This window comes from Amphibalanus amphitrite, unplaced genomic scaffold, assembly GCF_019059575.1.
Source record: "Amphibalanus amphitrite isolate SeventyFive unplaced genomic scaffold, NRLGWU_Aamphi_draft 000172F_arrow, whole genome shotgun sequence".
Lineage (NCBI taxonomy): Eukaryota > Metazoa > Arthropoda > Thecostraca > Balanomorpha > Balanidae > Amphibalanus > Amphibalanus amphitrite.
Window position 1 is genome coordinate 696,091 of NW_024881667.1, and position 24,291 is coordinate 720,381.

Here is a 24,291-nt window from a genome sequence, read left to right on the forward strand (position 1 = left end):
CAGAACATTTTCTTAATATTTCAATATTTCATTGGCAGCCTTCTTGTATAAAAATGCCCTTTCAGTCGGTGCTTAGGGAACAACGCTTATCATAGACATCTATTTACGAGTGCCTTCTATTCCTTCAATTTCCACGATACAGCGCGTTGCACTTGTGCAATTTTTTCATAATTCAGACATGTGGGCCATGCTTCTCAAACGTAGATGCGTTATGCATGCTTGATACAGAAATGAAGACATTGCAGTTGGCTCGCGGTAAGTGGTTGAAATGAAGCAGTTCTGATGCAAAATGCTGGACAGACTGCCGACGGACTGGAATCAATGCCAAAGACGATGTTGGTTTATCTTCATGATAGCCGGACAATCTCGGGTGACTGAAACTCTCAGCCTGTGAATCGTCAGTTAGTACTTTGACTGGTCGTGCAGTCCTGATGTCATCGGCGTCAGTATAACAGCCGCGCACTGACCAGTGCAATAACCGTTGTACGTGTCAGACAACAAAGGTACAGGTAACTGTGCACCGATCGGCAGGAACTTGCACAATATTCATTGCCCTCATATGGAGGTGAGCATACGCATTACGCAATGCCGCACTTTAACTTTTATTCTTATGGTCAGTACAAAAGTAGTATCCATGTTTTAGTACCTATAGATCTTTTTTGTTCAGTGGCACTCAGCTACCACAGTTGGCGGTATATGTCAATAAATGACAAATGACATACCTGGCAGTGAAAATGCTTGCCAGGTGTCAGGCACCTGCTGGAACCTGGAGAAAGGAAATCAAAGGAGCCACGCCCTTCGGTCCGGACATGTCTTCATGGCCAGCCCGTTTAGCCAGCTCCCTCTGAAGATGACGATATAGTTTTCCACTCCACATTCAATCTCTTACTACTGGGATGAACGGAGGAGATTTGAATCGCAAACAAATTGTGAGTCGTTCTCCAATATGAATGAAAAATGCTGGCTGGCTGCTAATGCAAGTCTTCAGCCATGCCCAGCTAACATATAGACCCACAGACATAAATAAGCCCGTCCACAACCCCTGTTGGAATATCGAAATTGTGCAAGAGACCGCTGAATCCTCCTGTCCCTAACATCAAGTCTCAATTTTTGGTTTCACTTCACGAGTATAAATGCTCGCACGGATGATCGTTCCTTGAAATCAACAAGCTTGTCATCGATAGCATGTCATTCCTAACGTGGTTTTAGAAGATAGATATGGTCTGCTAGTGTCCTGCAGATCAAAAAGTTCTTAGTTCACTATTGTCATCGTCAAACAGTTGCAAAACCATATTCCTATGAGCGTTAGAAAAGTCGAGATGTATGAGGCATGTAAGGCCACTTATAGAAAGCTAGATGTTAGAAGATTGACAAGGATGAGAGGCGGCATAAGCGTACCAATATCGTTATGACATTTTAAGTCTGGAGCGAAATAGAGTGATCTGGCGCAAGAGGTGCGAACTTCACAAATTTTTGCATCTTGTACCATCGTCATTTGCAATGACTCACAGGCCATTGCAATACTTATCACCTGAGAAAACTATGGTATTGGCACACCGTATGTTGCAGCGGCGAAAATTTCATAGGAAATATTGGAGTGCTATGCCCACTGTATCATATCTAGTATCCCCAAAAATAGGGGTCCATATCTTTGACTCAGAAAAAGTTGCGATGCTTTGCAACATACTATGATATATGTTGAACATTTGTCTCACAGTATACCAAGATTCTTTCCAAATAACTGATTTTTTGTTTTCTAAATGTTTAAATTTACACTTGAATCTCAAATTGATTTTCGGCAAAGGACAAACTGACCCTCTTCAAAATCACCTGGTGGGAAACTGAGAAATCATTACTTAAAAATTTTGCCACCAGGTGGTTGCCAAGACGTACCACTTCTGATACAGCAGGGTTTTCAACAATTTTCACGTCTATGATTAGCAGGCGAATTTTCTGCAAATTGACTTACAGATATGATACCGGGGGCACTAGAGGGTTAACATATCTCAGGATGTTTGCATTGCATATTTGTAGCAGGCTGGCTGGAGCCATCCTCGTCAGGAGTCTCACATATCGAGCGCCGGAGCGACTCAAACCCGGGCCGGGAGGCAGCCTGGTGTCCAACGCTCTTCTAACTCAGCTCTGGGATGGATCTTGGCCATACCTTGGTTCACACCATTTGTGTGTATTATACGAGCGTTTAGCATCAAACGACTGAAGTTCAGATCATCGGGTCAAATACGTCAAGCTACCTGAGCACATGTGCTTTACCTCAGAAGAAGTACGTGTTTGTACCTTACGCTCTCGTCTCTGTTCTGACCTCTCCTCGCGCCTGATGACAGCCAATGGATCCAGATCTGACCAGAGGTCGTCTGTAACTGCGTGCCGATGTGGCCATTGGACTGTAGACGATTGTAAAACGCCCCTGCCCACGCCGGCGCCTCCGGTCCCAAGGTCAGCAGGGTACTTTGTCCCAGTGCCCCAGTCGCGGGCCGGGCGCACTGCCCTCGCGAGGTCACCCGGGTCCGACTGACCCAGCTGACCCGGTGACAGGCGCCGATCTCACCCAGCTGTGTGACCACGCTCTGGCGACGTAAGTAGTAAGTACGCATCAGATGAGCGAGTCCCCCCCCCCCCCCCCCAGGCAGTCGAAATGTACGAGTACGACAGCAGGCGAGGCGGATCACTGCTCAGCTGAGGTCATCGCCAGATAACGCCGGTTGTCGGGAAAATACACACGCCTCCCGGGCCGTGATTATGGTAGACTCCATGGGGCTACAGTGTATCGTTTTGGAAGTATGTTCAGACTTCAGAACACGGCCTAAAGAATTATACTGATTAACTGGCTCCGAGAAGGACCCGGTGTTACTTTCAGCAGTCAACAATTTCTCGTATTGTGCTCACGTACCTATTCCCGAGAAAGATATACTTTCATTGTGGCATTTAGTGGAAGTCAGTGTTCGCGAAGAAGTTCGGATAATTATCGAACAACTCTTTATATTTAAATTAAGTGTGCAAATAATAACTTAGCGTAAATCATTTAGCGTGCATATAGGTACGTCGGTTATTGGGATCGCAGATGACACCCATTCGTGACATCAGCCTGTTGTTCAGCTGTCTGCAAAAAGCTCGGTGAAAGAGCTAACCATCTTCAGCATGTCCTGTATCATCTGCTCCACTTCTGGTAACCAATCTGTAAAATAACGTTTGTAAACGAAAACCTTTATTTACATTTGCGAGACAGACATTACTTTTTCATGTTGTACAATGTCATATGCGAATACGCTTTTGACATGAAAAGCTGTCATAATTACCCGACCGTTACAATACACACATATATCTACCGATATATTACATTTTTGATTTTTACCCTCATTTCTCAAAGCTTTTTATCATGGAAAGTACTGGGAACCTCCACGGAACGTACGTATGTACATCCGCAAGTGAGTAAATATGGATCACATGTGTCGTTACCAGATAATACCAACTAGAACTTGATACAGTTATACGCACGTATAGACATCGTACACTGACCTCAACATCAAAGCACATCGTTAACATTTTCACGGCTAGTACTCGGCACATGATTGTGACGTTTATAGAGAGTCGAGAGATAACCCGTTATTCAGCTAACACAGACAGGATGAGCATTGTGTAAGTACATCATTAGTAAGATCCCGCAGCGAACTAATGTCATACGCTGATACAGCACACACTGAGCAGCAATATAAGAACAAGTAACAGTAAGTATCGGTAAGAGACGGTGACCGCACTTTGCGTGTGACGCTGGCTATTGATCGGTGGTGTCTCGGCCTCTGAGCAACTTTAGTGAAGGTCGCGCTAGCTACCATTGCCTGTGAAAGTTTGATGCCACTTAAATATACATTAGCTTTGAGTCAACTTTGTTTTTTCAGCCTTATGAATTGCTGCAAGCAGTGCACACTGCACATCAAAGTTACATCTCATGAACTCATATACATACAATCATCCAGAAATATATCACTCACCATGCTTCGATAAAATGAGCATACAATATATACGCCAGCACTACAAACGTCGCCAAAACATAGCTCTTACACACCAACAACACGTACTGACTACCATGTTTTGGTATAATGGACGGAACGCTACGAAGAAGTGGAATGGATGACCAACGATTGACGATGGCAAGACCCGAGCCAACTGCTATGGCATTGCAGATCAGAACTCTTACCCACGGTGCCTACCAATTGAAGGAAACAAGAAGGTAGACTAGTCACTCTAACTTCTACCGTTACCGTGACAATATGTTACGCTCCAATTAACTAAATCCCCCAGGCCTCTTGCTTCTTTGAGAGGACGGTGACCGGTCGGCCCTTCGGGTCCCGCCGCTGCTGAAGGTCCAGCCCGTCGGTGAGCATGCTGGCTGCGCTGACCACCTGTTCCACGGAGGAGGCTCTGTTCTGCGCGCCCCACGCCCCCCTCCCGGTCGAGGTGCTGGCTGATGACGGCGCCCGGGGCCGCTGCGGTCCGGCCCCGCGGGCTGCTGGGGTCGTGGTAGGTTTGCCGGTGCTGCCCGCTGTCTCCTCGCGCTGCGGTGCCGTCGGACGCACCTCGGCTCTTTCATGTACAGAGGTGGCCATGGTGTGCTGATTCTGCTCGCAGTGAGCGCTGAGGGTGGGCACGGTATCGCTGGTGATTCCATCCACCCGAGAGCGCAGCAGTGCGGGGCAGAAGAGAGATTTGTAGCGCGCGCGAAGCTCGTTGTTACTGTACCCAAAGAACCAGCCATCGAAGCTGAACAGCACGATGATGAGAAGCATGGTGATGTTCTTGGCGGCGACTGACTGTTGAAATCCGATCACCTCGAGCAGGAACACTACGTTGGCGGGTGTCTGCATGACCATGTAGATGACGATGACCTTGAGGACCCCGCGGTAGGCGTTGATGTTCTTCTCGGTGGCCAGGCCGACCTCGGAGCGCTGCTGTCGGATGGCGCGGCGATGACGCGCCGCCACCCGACTGATGATGATGTTCAGGGTGACGATAATGCAGCAGAAGATGAACACAGAGCCTGTGCTGAGCAACTGCACCCAGCGCGGCGATATGACCAGGAACAGACACCGGACCGGCCCGGGGCCCGTCTCGTGCAGGATCTGACTGAACATCCCCCCGGCCAGGATCGAGATCCAGGTGATGCTGACCAGCCAGGAGGCGGCGAGCAGCGCGCGCAGTCGCCACCGACTCAGCAGGCTGTTGTAGCGTATGCCGTGCAGGATGGCCACGTAGCGCTCGATGGTGAGGGAGAGGAGCGCGGCGGTACTACCCACCGCCTGGCCCGTGTTGTGGCCCTGCAGCACGGCGCACCAGAACGGCGGCAGCACCGCGTTACCAGTGACGTTCAGCATACCCACCACGCCGCAGCCGAACAGGAACATGGTCTCGTTGAGCGCCAGACTGGCCATGGTCTGGAACATGGGACGTCTGCGCAGCGACGCAGAGCTGAGGATGGCCACGGCCGGAGTGGCGGAGAACAGGGCGCCGGTAAACCCGACCACCATGGAGCCGAGGGGAAGCACCAGACTCATCCTGACAGTGGGAGATGGGGTCGTTCGGTAGAGAGATCCTGACTGGATCTATTTGATTGGCTGGAGCTTCTTTGGGATAGGAACAGGGCAAAAGGCTGGCTGGTGCTCCTCGAATAGTGTGTTGTTGAGAAAGAGCCCAATTTGTAACTGATACGTCTATATACTGATTTTGTGTCTTAGCATATCCGATTTTTTATTTTAAGAACAATATTCGGCGCTGCTTCTGGCTTCCGTTCTCCTTTGTGGATTGGCTGTCTTCACTCTTCACACAAATAATCCTGCAAAAGATCAATGTTGATTAGCATAGCTAGCAGTACTACGATTTTTTATGATTTACAAAGTTCGATCAACATGGGATGACTACATAATCTTCGAGTTCATTATTGCTACAAAGGTCATGTCACGATATGAGCTCAAAATCGGTACCTCATTTAGACACATACCTACCAAATAATCAATGTTCCAAAATGTTTTGTGTTGGCTGTTGAGCTCTTGACTAAACTATTTGTTGTTGTAAACCCCAACAAAGCTTACATATAACAGATGCTCCGTGACGGGAAGTAACCATTACTGAGAACTTCCGGAAAATGTCAGGCTCGTCATTGCCTCCTTCGTGCTTATACACTAATAACAAACGTGTTGGGCCAACCACATACACATGTAGTTAATAACAACTCCAAATTTTAGCCACTACAACGAAACAACTTAAGTTAGGGGTAGCTGTACTTGAAGGTAAGCCATTGATTGACCTGTCATCTTTCTTAACCCTCGCCCTGGCAGGGGGGGGGTCGATGCGACCCCCCCTAAGGTTTTTCAAAGATAGCGTAAAAACGGCGGCGCGCAGCGCCGCCAAATTTAGCACATCCTATGGGGCAACCTTTTTACATATGACCTGAAAATTTCAGGTCCGGGTGACCTTGGGTCAGGTCACCAGGTCAGAAAAACCGGTACAAGGTCATGGTCAAATTTCAATTTTCTTTTTGCACCTGTCCAACTCACAGTTTTGGACTGATTTCCTTCAAACTGTCAGGATGTGCTAAGTTCAACGAGTTGTATAACATATAGTTCGGGTTTTTTGAGGTCACTGACCTGAGGTCAGTTAGAGGTCATTACGTCGTAATGTTAAGCCTATGGGAAAATACTAAATTCGGAAAATAATGGAGATATCCGCTTCTTTCTATCTTTTTGTGCTTTCAAACCACATTACTTAGCAGCAGGTCACTTAGTGCTTCTTTGTTTGGTGTACTTATCCATGGGTCAGGTCAAATGAGGTCAACTGAGGTCAAATGACGTTTTTGCCAATAACTTGGGACATAATGACGCTAGAGCTTAAAAATGGTATCATTGTGTTCCTGGTGATCAGCCGAATCGAATGATATGCGAAATGATGCAATTTGGTTAACTTGAACTTAATTTATTAATTTAAGTTTACTTAACCCGCGCGGGGCTGGGGGGGGGGTAAATTTTACCCCCCCCCCTCGCGAATTTTTGCGATATCTCAAAAACGGCGGCGCGCAGCGCCGCCAAACTTTCAGTACCTTTTCGTACATCAATTTGACACGTTCCCTGAAAATTTGAGCGAAATCCGTCGGACAATTTTTGAGAAATTGACGTTTTAGTGACGTCATGTTCGCCATTTTCGCCTCAAAAACGGCAAAAGTTCAAACGCCGCTAACATCTTCATTTTTAAAGGAATCAAGACGTAACAAAAAAAGGTTATACGTAATTTTACTTTGTCTATCAAATGGCTATCTCGGTTTTTTGAAAATTTTGGATTTTGGCCTAAATTTTTCAAAAAACTGATTTTTTTGGGAAAATCATTATAAAATCCAAAATTTTGAGTCTATCGAAAAAACCGGAATATATGTCAGAGAAGTGGTCTATGTGCACCTACATACCAAATTTTAGAAGAATCGGTTCAAAAATGTGGGAGTTATTCAAAATTTTATGACGTCACGACACACATTTTTTTGAAAAATGACTTTTTTGGAAGTTCTAGACCTCGTACGGAAACAAAAATAGCACCATTCGATTCGCCGTGAAAAACTGCATCAGATAGACACCTTTTTAGGCCTTAACAACCAACTTCAAAATTTGACCTCACTTGACCTGACCTTGACCTGACCTCGACCTGAAATTCATCCAGAGGTGGTCCATATCACTTATTGAGTGTGCCTATTGAATTCTATGAGTAAAATGACCCATAAAACATGTGTCGCACATGCCCTTTTCTATATTTTGTTTTTTGGTGACCTGACCTGACCTGACCTTACCTTGACCTTGACCTCTGAATGATATTGTATGCAGCGAATATTGTCTTGGTAGCCTAAGAACACGTTTTGGGCGATCAGTCTCAGTCCATGACTCCATTCTTCGGCAACTACGGTGCAAGGCCGATACTGTAGAAACTTGCAATTTGTACCCTTGACCTGACCTTGACCTTGACCTCAAACTTTAAATTAAGTACATGTTTTTAGTAGTTCGTGATGAGAGCTTTCGATTGGCGTTTGAATTTTCCAAATCGGACCATTAGTTCGGGAGATAACAGGGGGGGGTAAATTTACCCCCCCAGCCCCGCGCGTTCGGCTGGAGACCCCAGCCCCGCGCGGGTTAAAATTTAAGAAAAACTTTAAGTACACTTAAGCAAGCTAAAAAGTGTATCATTCGACGCGCCTTGACGTGCTGAGTTCACTGGTGCTTTTCGTTGTGCTCTATCTTAATTAGATCAAAAGTTATAAGCGAAAAACTTTTGACCTGTTTGTAGCGAAATTTTTACATTTATACCCCCCCAAAACCCCCTAAATATTGACCTAGAGCAACCAAATTTGCACAGGGGCGAGAACTCTAGGGGGCCCACCTACCTACCAAATTTGGTGTTTCTAGGTGCCATAGGAGCCAATCGCGAGGGGGGGGTCGCATCGACCCCCCCCCCTGCCAGGCCGTGTTATGAAAAATGCCCTGCCAGGGCGAGGGTTAAATGTTACGTGCGATTGCTCTGTTTCATTGCTCGCCACGGTCCACCGAGAGCTAATCTCGTGCCGCATGCAAAGAAGTTGGCCTACTAGCGCCTAATGAGAAGCTGTTCCTGCCTGGCATTGGCTGCCCTAATCAAACGACATATGACACGTTCTGTCTCATCCAATGTCCTAACCTGACCGTATGTGACCTGACTTGACCATAAGCATTCCGAAACAAACGTTGCGTCTCCCCCCCCCACCCACCCAAAAGCGTTGCGTCGTTGGACATAGTTCATAAGACAAAAACAACGCGTATGGTTAATGCTGGCTCTCTCACTTTCCTTGCAGCAAGTCATAGAATATGATATTTGAGTCCTTTACCTCATCTCTGAGATCACCAGTTGACTTGAAATTTTAAACTTTTTTTTTAGTGACGGCACACACGGTCATTTTTTAGCTTTAGCTGAATTGGGGTCGACGCCGTGAAGAAGATCGACAGTCATGGCAATCCATATATTGTCTGCGTGTGCTGAACACCAGATCGGGAGCATTGGATAACGCCTCACTAAATGTGTTGAATATATTTCTTTTCATTTCAAATTCATTACCGTAGTGACATAATAATGATTTATGTGGATATATTCCAGCACTGATTTCATGAATGCTTATGGACAGTTTTGAACCCATGTTTTAACCGACCTAAATCACTCCGTATTCAGGCGGTATCGTTTCTTGCGCTTTATTTCATAATACGTTAGGACTACAGGCTGGTTAACATGAACTTTTATAAAATCTTGGGCACGTCACCAATGGCTAATATAGAAAGAAATGATCGGAAAGTGTACGTACGTTCATTATGAACGTCGCGAAACTCTACCCACGTTTTAGATACTTTCTGATGCTGACTTCATGATATGACCATCGGTTTTCACATTTCACTACCTTTTTACAAAGCGTTATGTTTTTTTTTAAGAAGCTAATACAATAATACATACAAATAAGCAGTAGTACACCCATGGCCCTAATTGTATTTACACAGCGACTTAAACACAGGTGAGGGAAAATGAACATCCTTTCAATCGGTACACAGGGAAGGAACATCTATCATAACAATCTGCCGGTGAGATGCGGAACTACATAAGTGACATCAAACATGTGTACCTCTAGACGTGGCTCTTCGTCATCTGTCACCCAAAGAGGCGGCGTGTTCGTCTTCCAGCGACTGTCCTGTCTTCGCCTCGCCGCTGTGCCGGCCGTTGGGACGACGAGACGAGTGTTGCGCGAGCTCGGCTGACTCTCGTGCTGCTCATCTCGCAATATATACTCAGCTGGACGGCGCTCAGCATCCGTCATGCACCGACGACCAATCGGCAGCAGCTGCAGTAGTGACGACATAGATGAGTGACGTCATATCTATCTACCGACGGAGAGCAAATCCATTAGCAGGGTGTCTAATAAAAGGATAGCAAAAATATTGATGGAGTTGAGTGCTTGTGCGAGGAATATTGTAATAGTTATTTGAAAATATACAAGCATGACCTTTCCTCGATATTGAATGAAAGAAGTGCAGAAAAATGTACTTTATTGGTAGAAATATGTGATATTTCGGCCACAGGCCATTGTCGAGCATCTTGATTATACGATCATCTTGATTCTTGATTATACATATTATGTTGATTATACATGTATATGTTCGACAAAGGCCTGTGACAAAAATATCACATATTTCCTACCAATAAAGCACATCTTTCGGCACTTTTTTCATTTAATATCGAGGAAAGGTCATGCTTATATACTTTTACACTTTCAAATACGATAGAAAAATACATTCTTTTTATTATACCGTGCTAAACTGTGAAGGTGTCTGCTGTGACATCCGCCGTGACGGTGTCACCTGTGATGCCCCGTGACGGGTTTCTCGTGACGGTGCTGTTTCGTGGTCTGCTAGAGCTGCAATAGGGTTGGGACCTATGTGCATGCTCTGTATGTTTTGGTAAAATAAAAAAGCTCAGAATTTTTAATGATTTAATTTAAAATCACTTTGTTAAAAAAATGCCTAGTTAGTTCAGAAATTAATTATTTGTGGCTGAAAACAACTTGCTTCTGATTGGTCGGGCTAATCATGACGTCACATGTAGGTATATAACTGTCTGTATATTTGGCGCAGTTGAGACATACATTTTCTATGTATTTTCCTATGGTAAATCGGAGTGATTGGTCGTGTTTTCAGTGTCTCTTTATTTTGCGCTGGTATTGCGTGGCTAAGAAGTTTTATCAAGAATGGCATATACTAAAATGTTCCTTTAATAATGGAGCTTCAATATCTGTGAGTTTTATTGGCAAGCGAAAACTAATTTCGCTGTTATTTTATCTGGAAATTACTCATTTTTTTAGGTCAATATTCAAAAAAATTTACGGTAACAAGTTGGCACTTTTCTTGATTTTTGCACTCAAATCGCGTGCGATTCAACTGTATTGGAACTTGCAAAGAAGCTTGGTGATTAATTAACTGTGTTGTCATGACACTGTTTGCAAAGCATTGACAATGAAACTCTGCCACGGCCAAAGACTTAGCTACATAGCAATGCCTCAAGTAATACGCATTACGCAGGAGGGACAGAATTCAGAGTCCGATCGAGAAGAATCGGTGCAAATGCTACGAAGACCAGGCAGCTCTACAATAGCTAGTCGTCTCACTACTCTCACTCCATTAGACCAGCTGATTCCTGACAGCACCGACTCGGATGCAAAGATGGAGCTCATCTTCCGCAAGCCAGAAACCAGTTCTTTGATGGAAGATGTGATGCTGCCTCTCTCTGCTTTGTTGGCCACTTTGGACGGGGCGGAGCTCCGCTCCTTGCGTGAGCGGTTATTCGCCTGTCATCCAGAAATTGTTCCTTCGTTTGCTGGCCGTTCCCCGATTAGGTGCAATACGGGGAGCTGTAATCAGGGAAGTAACTTTCCATATGAAAGGGGTGCAGGTGCACCCCCGTCCCCCATCCACTAGAAGTGCACCCCCATAGGCTAAGCGGCGCCCCACACGCCGCCCCACACGATTAGCTCTAGAGCAGATGGCGAGGGTGATTTCCCGGCTACATTCCATCTCGGCGTCGTGATGCTTGTGGGCTTGGAAAGCGTCCAGTCGTATGTAGGGTAGTGTAGGGGTAGGGTTGAGTTCAATAAGGTCCTTACATTTGAAAGGTTTGAACAACCCGCAATCAGCACAACATACCACAAGTTAAATAAAAAACTACCAAACTCCGCCCAACTAATATTAATAAACATTACAGCCAAACTAATGGCCTAAATAAAAATATATCTCAAACCCTAACAGTTATCGTGGGTGATGGCGCCATGAGTTGCTATTATCCAAAACAGATGCAAATAAACATGTTTGTATGTCCTATGTATGTTTGTTTTAAAAACGTTGCAGCGGCGCTGGGAACTGCAGTCTTAGATCTGGGTATGTTTGGCATCTGCAACTCGTCATATACACATTAACCCTATTTCGGACGGGGAGGCCTTTCAGGATTTTCTTGTACAATTGCCAAACGCCGCGAGACATTCAGCTCATATTTGGTGACTTTTCCTAAATGCTCATTGCGCACATCTCATCAAAAAAAGGCCGGGTCAGGTCAGGTCAGGTAACCAGAGCGGGTTTGTTGACCCCACCTCAGAAAAGTTTGCAAACACGTCAGAGCTTGAGTTTTTCACGAAGTTATTCCTCTCATCAAGTCTTCAAAACAGTACCTGCAGTATGTGTCGTTTGTATATCTCAAAATTTTTGATCTGTGACCTGAGGTTAGGTCAGAGTCGTGACCTTCACATTGCAAGCCTATGGAAAAGTATTGAAATGCGACCTGCACCTCGAGTAAACGAGTCAAAACCACCCAATTCTTTAAGAATTATGACAAATTATCTTATCTGTAATGATCCAGGTGCCATTTACTGACAGGGACACCGGGGAGGGTTATCTGAGCCAAGATCATGTGAGGTGATATCTACCATACATCAATGCTCACAATACTTACAATATTGACAATGCTTTTGCTTACAACACTTACAATACTTACGATGAGACCAGCAAGCACTCTGCCGTTACAGTTCTAACTTCTGTTTCGAAAACCGACGTTACACACATTCGCTGCCAGCATAACATGTATTGTTTGACAGTAACAAAATACAATTGACATCTGAGCCCCAAACGGACCGCCATCCACTCAAATTTTATAACCCTGACCGGTCAGGGGGCGAATGGAGGTCATCTCCTGGGCATTACACTCAGCCCTTGCACAAAATATCTCACCTCACTGTGATCATTACAACAATAGCACCGACTTGATAGTGGATTTCAAAGTACTTGCATCAGCTCTTCCTGCTATTGCAGACGATCATCTCCTCAGGGTAATGTTGTTCGGGACATGAACGAAGATCGTTTTCGGAGTTTCATAAGTGCTACTGCAACAGCCTGGCACAAAACAGGACTTGTACGCTCTTCTCTGCACTTTGCCCTTCAGTATATCACAAAAGAATTGTTTCGAATCCATCTTACGCTTCTTTCACAGTCTCCCTTGCCACCGTAGGGCGTAGATAGATTGCTGTTGCTGGTAAGTTAAGGCACGGTAGATAGAAATTACCTCGGTTCTCAACGCCTTAAGTTATTTTCATAAAAAAGAACAAATAAATGATATGATCAATAAGATGACAGGAATGTAAACATTTTAATCGTAAAGTAGTCCAAATATTGGAATGAGCTTTTGCTTTTCAGCATCCTCCGATTCATCATCTTTATCATTTGAAAATTCGAGGTACATAAAATGTTTATCACGCGCTCAATGTTAAGTGGGAATATAGTACACGGCAGACACATCAATTTTTGACACTGAACATTTCATCCGTAAATGTTTTAGCATAATTTAAAGTTAAAAACAGCGCGAATGGCAGAGTGAAACAAGCAACATCTTTCACCCATTGATATAACATGTACTCTGTGGTGCGCCAGATGCGCCATTATTTGTCAACCGCAGAAGGTGACATGTGACGTAACAGCATCAAGAGCATCTTTTTTCAAGAACTTTTCAAAACAAGTTTCCTATCTTTCTTCCCCATTTCTCTCAGCATATTGATTTTATGAGGCAATGGTATGCACCATAAATTCTGTGAAAATAGTTTGATCATTTTCATGCATTCTTAAAAAATCGAGTTCCCAACCCCATTACCATGGTTTATGTTTTTCGGGACAAGAAAACGCCCATACCTACGCCAACTTCATAGCACTGGATATGACGAATATCTAGAAAAACAGAAAAAAATAGCATGCTTACATTGCTTAGGCCAGTGGGCAGGCAGTGTCTTTGCCCAGTTTTGATTTTTTGATCGTGCTTTTATCGGTGATCCAATGAGCTGACCTCACGCGGGTCTCGCGCCCACAAATCAAATAAATTAGATACAGAAGCCGTACCTAATTATCAGCATTTCTAACGGCTTTGGAAAACTTCCATTCATTGCTAGGCATAGTTTTATTTCAATGTGAGAGTGATAAAACCTATTATTTCTCTCTTCCCCGCACACACACACACACTTCTCACGACTTGAAATGCTCAAAGGACCTCCTATAACTAAATGATCTCATTGAGTGCCTCATCGTAGTTTGGAGCGGGAGGGAAATCTGCCCGGCACTTGACTCGTGTTGTCCCATATGCAATATGCAATTATGCATCCCATTACCACTCGGATTTATCCTAAGATGCACTGGTCAGTCTATGTTCACCGATGGTTAGCCTGTTGTGCCTATGTTCCCTGGTCAGTGAATATATCGCGATAACGAGCTACCGAGGCGCCACCTCGCGGTTGGTCAGGGTGAAGTGGTGCCCTCGCACGGCTGACCTGCAGGGGTCCCCAGTGGTGGCCTCGCGGTGTGGCGCGGGGAGGCGCCATCTGTTGTCCGTGGTGCCGGTGCCATTTGTGCGAAGTGGTGGATCGAAGCAATGGATCGGTATATGATACAATACATTTTTAACCCGCGCCCCACTGGAGGGGGGGAGGGGGCTATTCAAAGCCTCCCTCCAGTTTTTCTGCAATAACTTCCAAACCGCTTGACGTATCAACGCCAAACTTTCAGTAGGTACCTTCGGCTGCATCAATTTGACACCTTGTGTCAAAATATGAACTTCGTAGCTACCATAGGTCGGCCGAAAATGACGTCAGAGTAACGTCATGTTCGGCCGATTTCGACGCAAAACACTAAACCACGGCAATCGCTCCCAAGAGCTCAGTTTTTAAGCTAGATCCAATTTCTTTGCATGATAGGACTCAAAATAGACTGCGCTATCAAACTGCTTTCTCGGATTCCCAAAATTTTTCGAAAATTTTATATAATAAAATTCAAAATTTATATTTTTTATTTTTTTTTAAGTTTTTGACTTTTCGAAAAAACGGAATATATGTGATAGAACGCATGCTTTTAACTAACTGTAGCAAGTTGTAGCTAAATATCTTCAAAAATGGCCAAGTTATACGCATTATTGCAAAAAATTCACAATTATCAATTTTTCAAATCAATTTTTCGGTACGTATTTGATACCGTATACCAATATAAATAGCACCATCGTGTTCCTGAGCTCAAACTGCATCCCACAGACACCTTTTTTGCTGAAAAAAAAATTAACTTCAAAATTTGACCTTTTTTGACCTGAAAGTGACCTGACCTAAGGTAAATTCGACTCAAAATGACTTCAAATGACACAGACGACATCAAATTCGAAATGTACGGCCTAAATGGACCATAAAATATGTGTCACGTGACCGACACATGATATAATATTTCCGTGACCTGTGATGACCTGACCCTGACCTGAAAATCAAAGTACAAGTTTGGTACCCTCAGGTTATCTAGAGCATCTGTTCACGAGTGTGTAAACCAAAAATGAACCTGATCTGACTTGTAAGACGGCGACCAGAGCCCAAAATGTGAAGAAGCCAAAATACTAATAATTTTTACTTTGACCTGACCTGCAACGTCATCGGTGACCTCGAGGTCAATAATATTAGGTTTCGCTCGACAGTTTTTACGGGGCTATCAGACGCCGTTCGAATTTTGACGATCGGCTCAGTAGTTTCGGAGTTAGGAGGGGGCTATGGACGGAGAGCCCCCCCCCCCCCCAGTAGGGCGTGTTATACGCAGACCCCAGTGAGGCGCAGTTTAATCTTGCAGTTGAATTCTGCAGAACTTCGCATTAATACCATCGACATTAGTACTCTTCCCACGCGTTTGTCGGCTGAGGTAGCTATGGGGCGGCACCCACAGGGCAGGAGAAATGCCTGGCGTAGCAAACCCAATAAACAGCGAATGCTTACGTGGGTCGATCCCTTTTCGACGCATCTTTGGTTGCTCAGGCAGTGACGCAGGCTGGTTGATGTGATGCCCTGACACATATCATTCGATATCCCTGTGGCGCTTGATGCCTAAGTTATTACAGGCTAGCACAGTTCCAGAGTTTGGGCTATGGAGAGATTAGCCGTTTTCACGACGGCCATCTGGTACACATTTGGTGCACATCTGGTGCAGATCAGGTGCAGATTTGGTCAAATCAGGTTCAGTGTTTCTCTAAGTAGCTATCAGCTACGGTTACACTAATTGCTTATATGCCTGCTTTGTCGTATTATCAGAGAGCATCACCGATTAAAACACTGAAATGAATTCATAAAATAAATATATTTGCTATAAAAGAGATTAGGTGCAGATTTGGTCAAATCAGGTGCACTCGCCGGATAGCACGTCGTGAAAACGGCTATTAAGTACCAAAAATCTAGAATCGGTTGGGCGTGGTAGAAATGATCAGTTTTGATCGGAGTTGGCGCAAAAGTGACCGGAGGTTTTGCCTACGTTATTTCTGTGCATACCTATGAGAATTCCACAATCACATTTTCTACAGTGTTGGCCACCGGCCAATCAGATGATGTGATTTACGGACGTAAGCAACGATCAATTAAAGTAATATGCTTTAAAAATAAATTAAATCAATTACGAATCATTGAATCAGTTCAAAATAAGTTAAACTCTAAAAATAAGCGCAAATAGTTTAACACAAGCGGTTTTAAAGCTAATACGCACATTCATCTATATATATTGTTACCTAGATGCAGCTTGGCTATGCTTTCAACATTTCCCGTAATCTTAGCTTTACAAGTTACAAATACGCATGACGTTACCTTCGAAAACGTTTAAAAAACATTGAATGAATTGACATATACAGCTCTTCGATTTGGCTTATCTGCCCAGCAAGTGAAAGTACAGCGTAGCTCCGCGTGTCATACAATCATGGGTACACCGTAAGTTCGTGCCGGCACGCGGGAGTTAGGGTACAAAGCACCGTTTTCCTCAATCGTGCTCTCTTCACAATACAAATCACTTTGCAAACTGATTGGATTTAGCCGATTTAGTCCTTTCAGCCGTAACGTATCCTTGAAGATCCCAAGTGTACCTACTGTTTTATATACTGCATTGCTATACATTAGTTGATAGATTAGGTGCCTGCAAAATAGGTGAATTTGTTTGAGCAATGAAAAATACGCCCCTGTATAATGATCCACGACAGCTTGATCTGTATCGGAGTGCAAATTTTTGTTGATATTTGAGGCTCAACATAAATAGTACTTTGGAAAGAAAACCACTATTACGCCTCAGGTGAGCCACTACAGAAGCAGCGTCGAGTGACACAAGCGATTTGATAACTTATTGGAGCCACTGTGTGAGGGGCAATGCCTCTCAAACTTTATTACTGCCTGTAGCTTAATTCACTTGCCTTTCTTCTTCAACATATATCGTCATTGTTTTTTTTTTTTTTGCCAGAAAGACGCATCTCTGTCGTTGCAAGCTGGCGGAAGGGGATTGCTGCGAACGGCAGCTGCGGCTCAGATAAGCTGATTAAAGCTGAGGAGTTATCTTGCTCTTACACATAGAGAATACCCTCAACAGCACGCGTCAGTCACCCCGATCGGAACGTAGTGCTGAGGAGAGTTATATAAGCGAGTGGCCACCGGGATCAACAGTGGCAGCAATATATGCCGTGGCAGGCAGTGATCTGCAAGGCTGCGCTACGGCTGTAAGGACCAGTGGCAGGCAGGGTTAACGGCAGACTTATATATTTTTGCCAACTTCATTTAATTTCAGGTATTTGAGCGTTGTGCTGAGCATTGTTAATAAGATTAGTAGAGCGATGAAGAATAACCTGTTGCTCATTTTTATCAGAAATATGAAAATAAACCAAGATATATTCGGGCGTGCTCTTCCTCAGTGGTACAAGATCACGATTAAATAAATGAAAATGTTTTATCGTGATCTTGTACCACTGAGGAAGGGCCACGCACGAATATTTATTTGTTTATCTTTTTAATTCTGATAGAAATGAGCAACAGGCTATTTTTCATCGCTCTAATAACCTCAGTTAAGTTTAGATAATTTCCTTGGTAAGTTTATAGCACAATTGGGTGGTGTGGCATCGTCTTAACTCGCGCCCCGCTGGGGGGGGGGGAGCCAGAATCGGCCCCCTCCTGTTTTTCACCAACGTTAGGCGGTACGGGCGGACATCGATAGCAGCGCCTCTATCGGTCACTAGGAAAAGCTGGGCTGTAGGCTTCGAGGAGAGAGGGCGCACGGCAGGACGAAATCTCAGAAATCAAAACCACCACACAGTCCCGCGAACTACAAAATCCTGCTACCAGAGATCCTTGATTCCCAAAACATCCCTGCACTGGAACCAATTGCCTACGCACATACGAAACTGCCAAGAGATGAAAAAATTCAAACAAAGCATTAAACTACTACTCGGCACACCACAGCCCCCACACTACAGCGCACTAGGAACTAAGATTGGGAACACTTTGCACACACAAATCAGACTGGGGATGTCCAAGTTAAACGCACACCAGTACTCTATACAAAAAGTAGCAAGCCCCGAGTGCGCCTGTGGCTACACACAAGAAAACACAAAACACTTCATCCTTCACTGCCCACACTACGCACTGACGAGGTCCACACTATTTGCACAAGTATCCACACACCTCAACATTGATTTCAACAACCAATCAGACACCATGAAATTAGACACACTTCTACACGGACACAACACGACAAAGCAAAACGCACCTCAGGTTCTCCTTGCCTTTCAATCCTTCCTCAAAAACACCTCCAGACTGATATAGCCCCGTCTCGGTGGACTGGCGCCGGCCCGCTATCACCGCTTATCAATGCAAACTGTCGCGGCAGCCGACCTGACTCTCCGCGGCCCTGGATTGTACCATATTCATTTATTCTGTTTACGTTACCAGGTGGTGGTGCCTCGATTTAAGCATCAGCTTTTGCACCACCACCTGGACTATCTGCATATTTCCATTTTATGTCTAATAAATGTGTTTTGTTGTTGTTGTTGTTGTTGACGAAATACCGGCTGAGTTGTCACACGTTGAATAGGTTTATAGCCATCCGTCTTGTGAAAAAGTTGAACTTTTGCCTTAAATATTTCTACAGGCAATTTTAGAAGTGTCTTCACATGGATTACAAAACCGTTTAGATTACTGTATTCACTTCAAGCCTTTCCTATTGTTCTTGATGATGCGGGAACTATTTATAATTAGTGTTTCTAGCTTAGTAAAAAAACATACTGTGCAAACGATGAAAAAAGCATAAATGGAAGATTTTAAATGCAATTTTCTTTAACAATTAACCCATTTACGCCCTTCGTTGCGTTTTCGCAACGCAAGCAAGCGTCGACGTGATCGAAGCTTGAGAAGTGTGTAAAAGAGACTAACCGATGAGACAAGTTTCAGCGTGTGTAGCATGGTTGTGCGCATGATACTACGCAGTTACAAGTCTGTGCGGCCGGTAAGTTACTGCCTAGAGCTCCCAGAGGGAAGTCGAAGGTTTTGTGAGTGATGACGTCACGAAAACCAAGATAAGTAGGCTAAGTGCTTAATAATATCGTAATGAAAATTGTGTAAACATATTCTGCAGAGTCCCTACAATAGCGTAGATATGCATTTTGTTAAGAAATAATGCTACAAAAAGGGTTTGTGACTATTTTCAAATATGACTACGGTCGCGTTGCGGGAACGCAACGAAGGGCACATCGGAAAGACAGCGGTGTTGCGAAAACGCAACGATGGGCACATTGGCAGGGTAGCGGAAGTATGAATATCGACAGTAGACTTCACTCGTGATACGCTGTGGGTTCTCTCTTTCTCTCCCCCATCTTCCTCCCTCTCCTCCTCGTTCCCCAACTCTCTCCCCCCCTCTCTCTCTCTCTCTCTCTCTCTCTCTCTCTCTCTCTCTCTCTCTCTCTCTCTCTCTCTTTCTTTCTCTCTCTCATTTTGTAGCCATGAGGCTGTAGCGGCGGAACATCTTCAATTAAGGGGGGGGAGCACTGCTGACTTTTGGTCTCATTCTTTCCATTTCCATTTCCATGCAACGCCTATCGGGATAATGTTAAAATGGCAAAATCAAGGGGGCACGGTGCCCCGGTGCCCCCTCCCCCCGCTCCGCCGCCTATGCCATGAGGGACGTATATAGGTATGTTTAGTGCAAGGTGCGTTCGCACGTAAAATGTTGCGACACATTTCATATTTGCTGGCTCAAACAGCCACAAACACTCCCTTCTTTTTCTCTCGCAGATTTTCGGCCTCGGGCTGTTCGTTCACTAAGCAATGTGTTCCCATGCATCTGAAAATCGCATGGTAGGAAAAGGACCCATGCATCAAACGGTCGGCGATGCTAACGGAGCTGAGAGATAATAAGGTCTTTTGGAAATTGGATCTACTATGTACATTGTGCATAAATAATGAATAACGGGGATGTATTCTGGTATCAGGCGACAGATAGGCATCGCCATTCTCTGGATAGAATCTGCTGACTACCAGCATTTACGTTAGAAAAGATAACTGAGGGTCGGCAAATAGTGGGATAGGCCCCCTCTGAGGGTAGCTGAGCCCTTCGGCAGGGGTAATGAGGGCGGACCCATGGGAAAATACTAATTTTTAGGATTCATAACTCGCATAGATTCATAAGCTGCTTGATGTGGAGTATACGCCTGTTTTCTTACTTTGATAGGCTGTTTATCTAATCAGACCATTTTTAGAGCTAGCAGGATTATTGGAATTAGGGGGGACATTTGTCTGACCGGACACGGTCAATCGTAGACTGGAGACTGAGCCCAGCCAGTGGGCAGCCGCCACCCATGACCCACCCCCTTCCCCCCTCCCAAGCACTCACTGCACCCGGCTACAGGCGCGCTCCTATATGAGCTGCCCGATTGCGATATACGTTGCCGGTCCAGCCCGGAACAGGGGGATGAGGCGTGGAGGAGGATTCAACTATCCTGAAGATGGAAAGGACGGATTGACGTCGAATCACCATTCTGTCCTGGCATTGTCTCGAGAAAGAGGTTACACGTGAAGGTCGCTGAAAGTGGGGCCATGAAAATTTTGGATTAGGTGTTAACATGATAAACTGGGAGTCGATTTGTTGTGATGCGCTACGCCTTACGCGGGTAATTTGTTAGAGCCGGATCGGTCCTTTTTTCTTTTTGCTGAGAGTGGGTGCGACTAACCTGCAATGGAATTTAACTTTACTCCTAAGAGGGTGGTTAAAAATGATTGCGGATATACGCGCATACGAGAGGCACTGGTTTACTCCCAATCCTCCGTTTAATTGTATTCAGTGTGCACTGTGCAGGGTCTGATAGGTGGAGGTAATGGATCTGTCTAGCTTCCAAAAAGAAAGCATCACCCTGGATACGTGTCGACCACAACTTTAAATGAACAGCAATGGACAACGTAAATGGTTGATAATGACCGTGTTGCCATCTCCCCGTTCGCGAATCATGAAGTTATGCTTCCTCACTGAGGCTCTTAGGCGGGTTATAGAGCATGACGGATGTGGGTTCCGCATTTTCAAGCAATAGTTGTCAACAGTTGATTGATGTTTTGTCAAAACATATTAGCATATACGGCAGTTCAGTGTACTTTATGTCCGTCTGATGTGCCCGTCGTTGCGTTTTCGCAACGCTGATGGCGCCCGGTGTGCCCTTCGTTGCGATTTCGCAACGCATGTTTTTTACGTTTTTCTCGAGAAACTTTTGCTGCAGGCAAAAACTATTTTCGATTCCATACAAGGCCCTGGTAGGAGCATAACATATTTTGATTTCGTCGATTTTCATGATGGTCAATATTCCTGGGCATAAATGGGTTAATGGTAAATTCTCTACATATCAAGGTAAAGGTGCATGCTAACTGATAATTTAAAGTTCTTGGGGCCAGTTGTTTTCTTCTTTTCTTACGTCGCCCCAATGGCCGCGAATACACTTGTGATAACGCCTATCGATAACTTCTAAACGCGTTACGCCAGCGACGTCAAACTTTCAGTACCTTGTCATACATCCATTCAATATCAAACCTTTCCTGAAAATTTGAGCGAAATCCGTCGGAAAATGTTTGAGAAAATGACGTTTTAGTGACATCATGATCGCCATTTTCGCCTCAAAATTTCAAACGCCGCTAACATCTTCATTTTTAAAGGAATCAAGACGTAACAAGAAGATTTTACGTGATTTTACTGTGCCTATCAAATGGCTATCTCCCAACTGACTTTTGCACTGACTTTTGCATCCAAAAGTTTGAGTGTATCGAAAAAACCGGAATATATGTCGGTCTATGTGCACCTACATACCAATTTTTAGAAAAATCGGTTCAAAACTGTGTCCCACATTTTTTCAAAATTCAAAATTTTATGACGTCACGAAACACATTTTTTTAAATGATTTTTTTTTTTGAAGTTATATGCCTCGTACGGAAGCAAAAGTAGCACCATTCGATTCGCCGTGAAAAATTGCATCAGATAGACACCTTTTTAGGCCTTAACAACCAACTTTAAAATTTGACCTCACTTGACCTGACCTTGACCTGACCTCGACCTGAAATTCATCCAGATGTGGTCCATATCACTTATTGAGTGTGCCTATTGATTTCTATGAATAAAATGACCCATAAGACATGTGTCGCACATGCCCTTTTCTATATCTTGTTTTTGGTGACCTGACCTGATCTGAACTGACCTTGACCTTGACCTTGACCTTTGAATGATATTTTATGCAACGAATATGGTCTTGGTAGCCTAAGAACACGTTTTGGGCAATCAGTATCCGTCCATTCTTCGGCAACTACGGTGCAAGGCCGATACTGTAGAAACTTGCATTTTGCACCTTTGACCTGACGTTGACCTGACCTCTGACCTACTTAAGCAAGAAAAAAATTGGGCTAGTAAGATCCGCCTTGTTGAGAGCTTTCGATTGCCGTTTTCCCCGTCCTTCTACGACCATCGGTTCGGAAGTTAGACAGGGGGCAGAATCTGCCCCCCTCCCCCCCCCCAGCAGGGCGCGTATGGCTGAATAGTGAATAGCCCAGCGGGGCGCGGGTTAAGAAGCTCTGTGAGATTGAAAAGCACCTCTGATCTTTGTTTTTGTGAATATATACCAGCTTTGAGAAGCTATGCCCGTTTGGAGCACTGCCTCGGACGCATCTGTGTTCTACACCATCAGGCCTAGTATGGGCTATTTTTAGTGACCTCCAGTTGATAAAATGTACCTGTGCAATATGATTCATAAGGTGTAGAGATATCAATCGGATACCAACTTTTTGGTATACCGATACCAAACCGATACCAACTTGGAATTTGGTATATCCAAGCTTATGCACTTGGTATTTTGTTGGTATAATGACTCCTCACTTATGTATAAGAGGCAGTAAGTTTGCTAAAAAGTTGGTATTTCGCTGATAACTCCAAGTTAGTTAGGTTTCGGTATTTTTCCATGGGTATTGTTGGTATTTGGTTTGGTATCGGTATCCCTATTTTTCGTAAATTACATCACTCATAAGGTGTGTCAGGTAACAGAAAAAAATATTCACTTTTTTAACATGGACTGGTGAGAAAAAGGCGTGTTTTCCCAAGACGAAGCCCTGCAGGGTTGTAACGCTTGTTTAAATCGTCAGAGAGCTGTAAAATAGCGCCACAGAGAGATCAGAAACCACTTACGAATTATGAGCTTACAGAAGCCGGCAGAAAATTTCAGAAGCTGTCAGTATGCGCAGACTGGCCAATGGCCATCACTTCACCCGTCATGTTACCGAAATATGCTGCAATATATGCCTCAATGAGTGTTTCACTGTTCCCGCAGCAAAGTGACAAACCCTGACAAAAGCTGTTTTACCCTAAATCAGAACTGAGATGTTTCCTCTTCTCAAGCCGGACATATCATTCTCCTGGTATGACCGGAAGCGTCCTATTTGATGTCTATGGTGATAAGAAGCCATCACCATGGACATCACCATAGACTTGACCGTATGAAGGCATTTGATCACACAAAATCCTAAGTGCTAACATGACGCATGGTGCTTTTCTGACTCAAGCTGGGGCTAAAACAAAATTGAATAATTCCCCAGCAGCTTTTGGTAATACTACTTGAACAGCCACTTTTCCTTTGCAACTGTGCGTTGTTTCAACCGGAAGAACCTAAGTTCATGCTGTTCTTGCCTTGTTTAAGGTCACGGCCAAGATATTGTAAACATGCTTACCTTCCTCACACTTTTTTGGTAAAGATGTAGGTACGAACTTCTTCTTTCCCTTTCCGGCTAGTTTTTCCTGTTTTCCACATTATTCCTATCATTGTTCTGATATTGAATAGATTTGAATAAGACTGGGTCTTATTAATTTCAGCAAT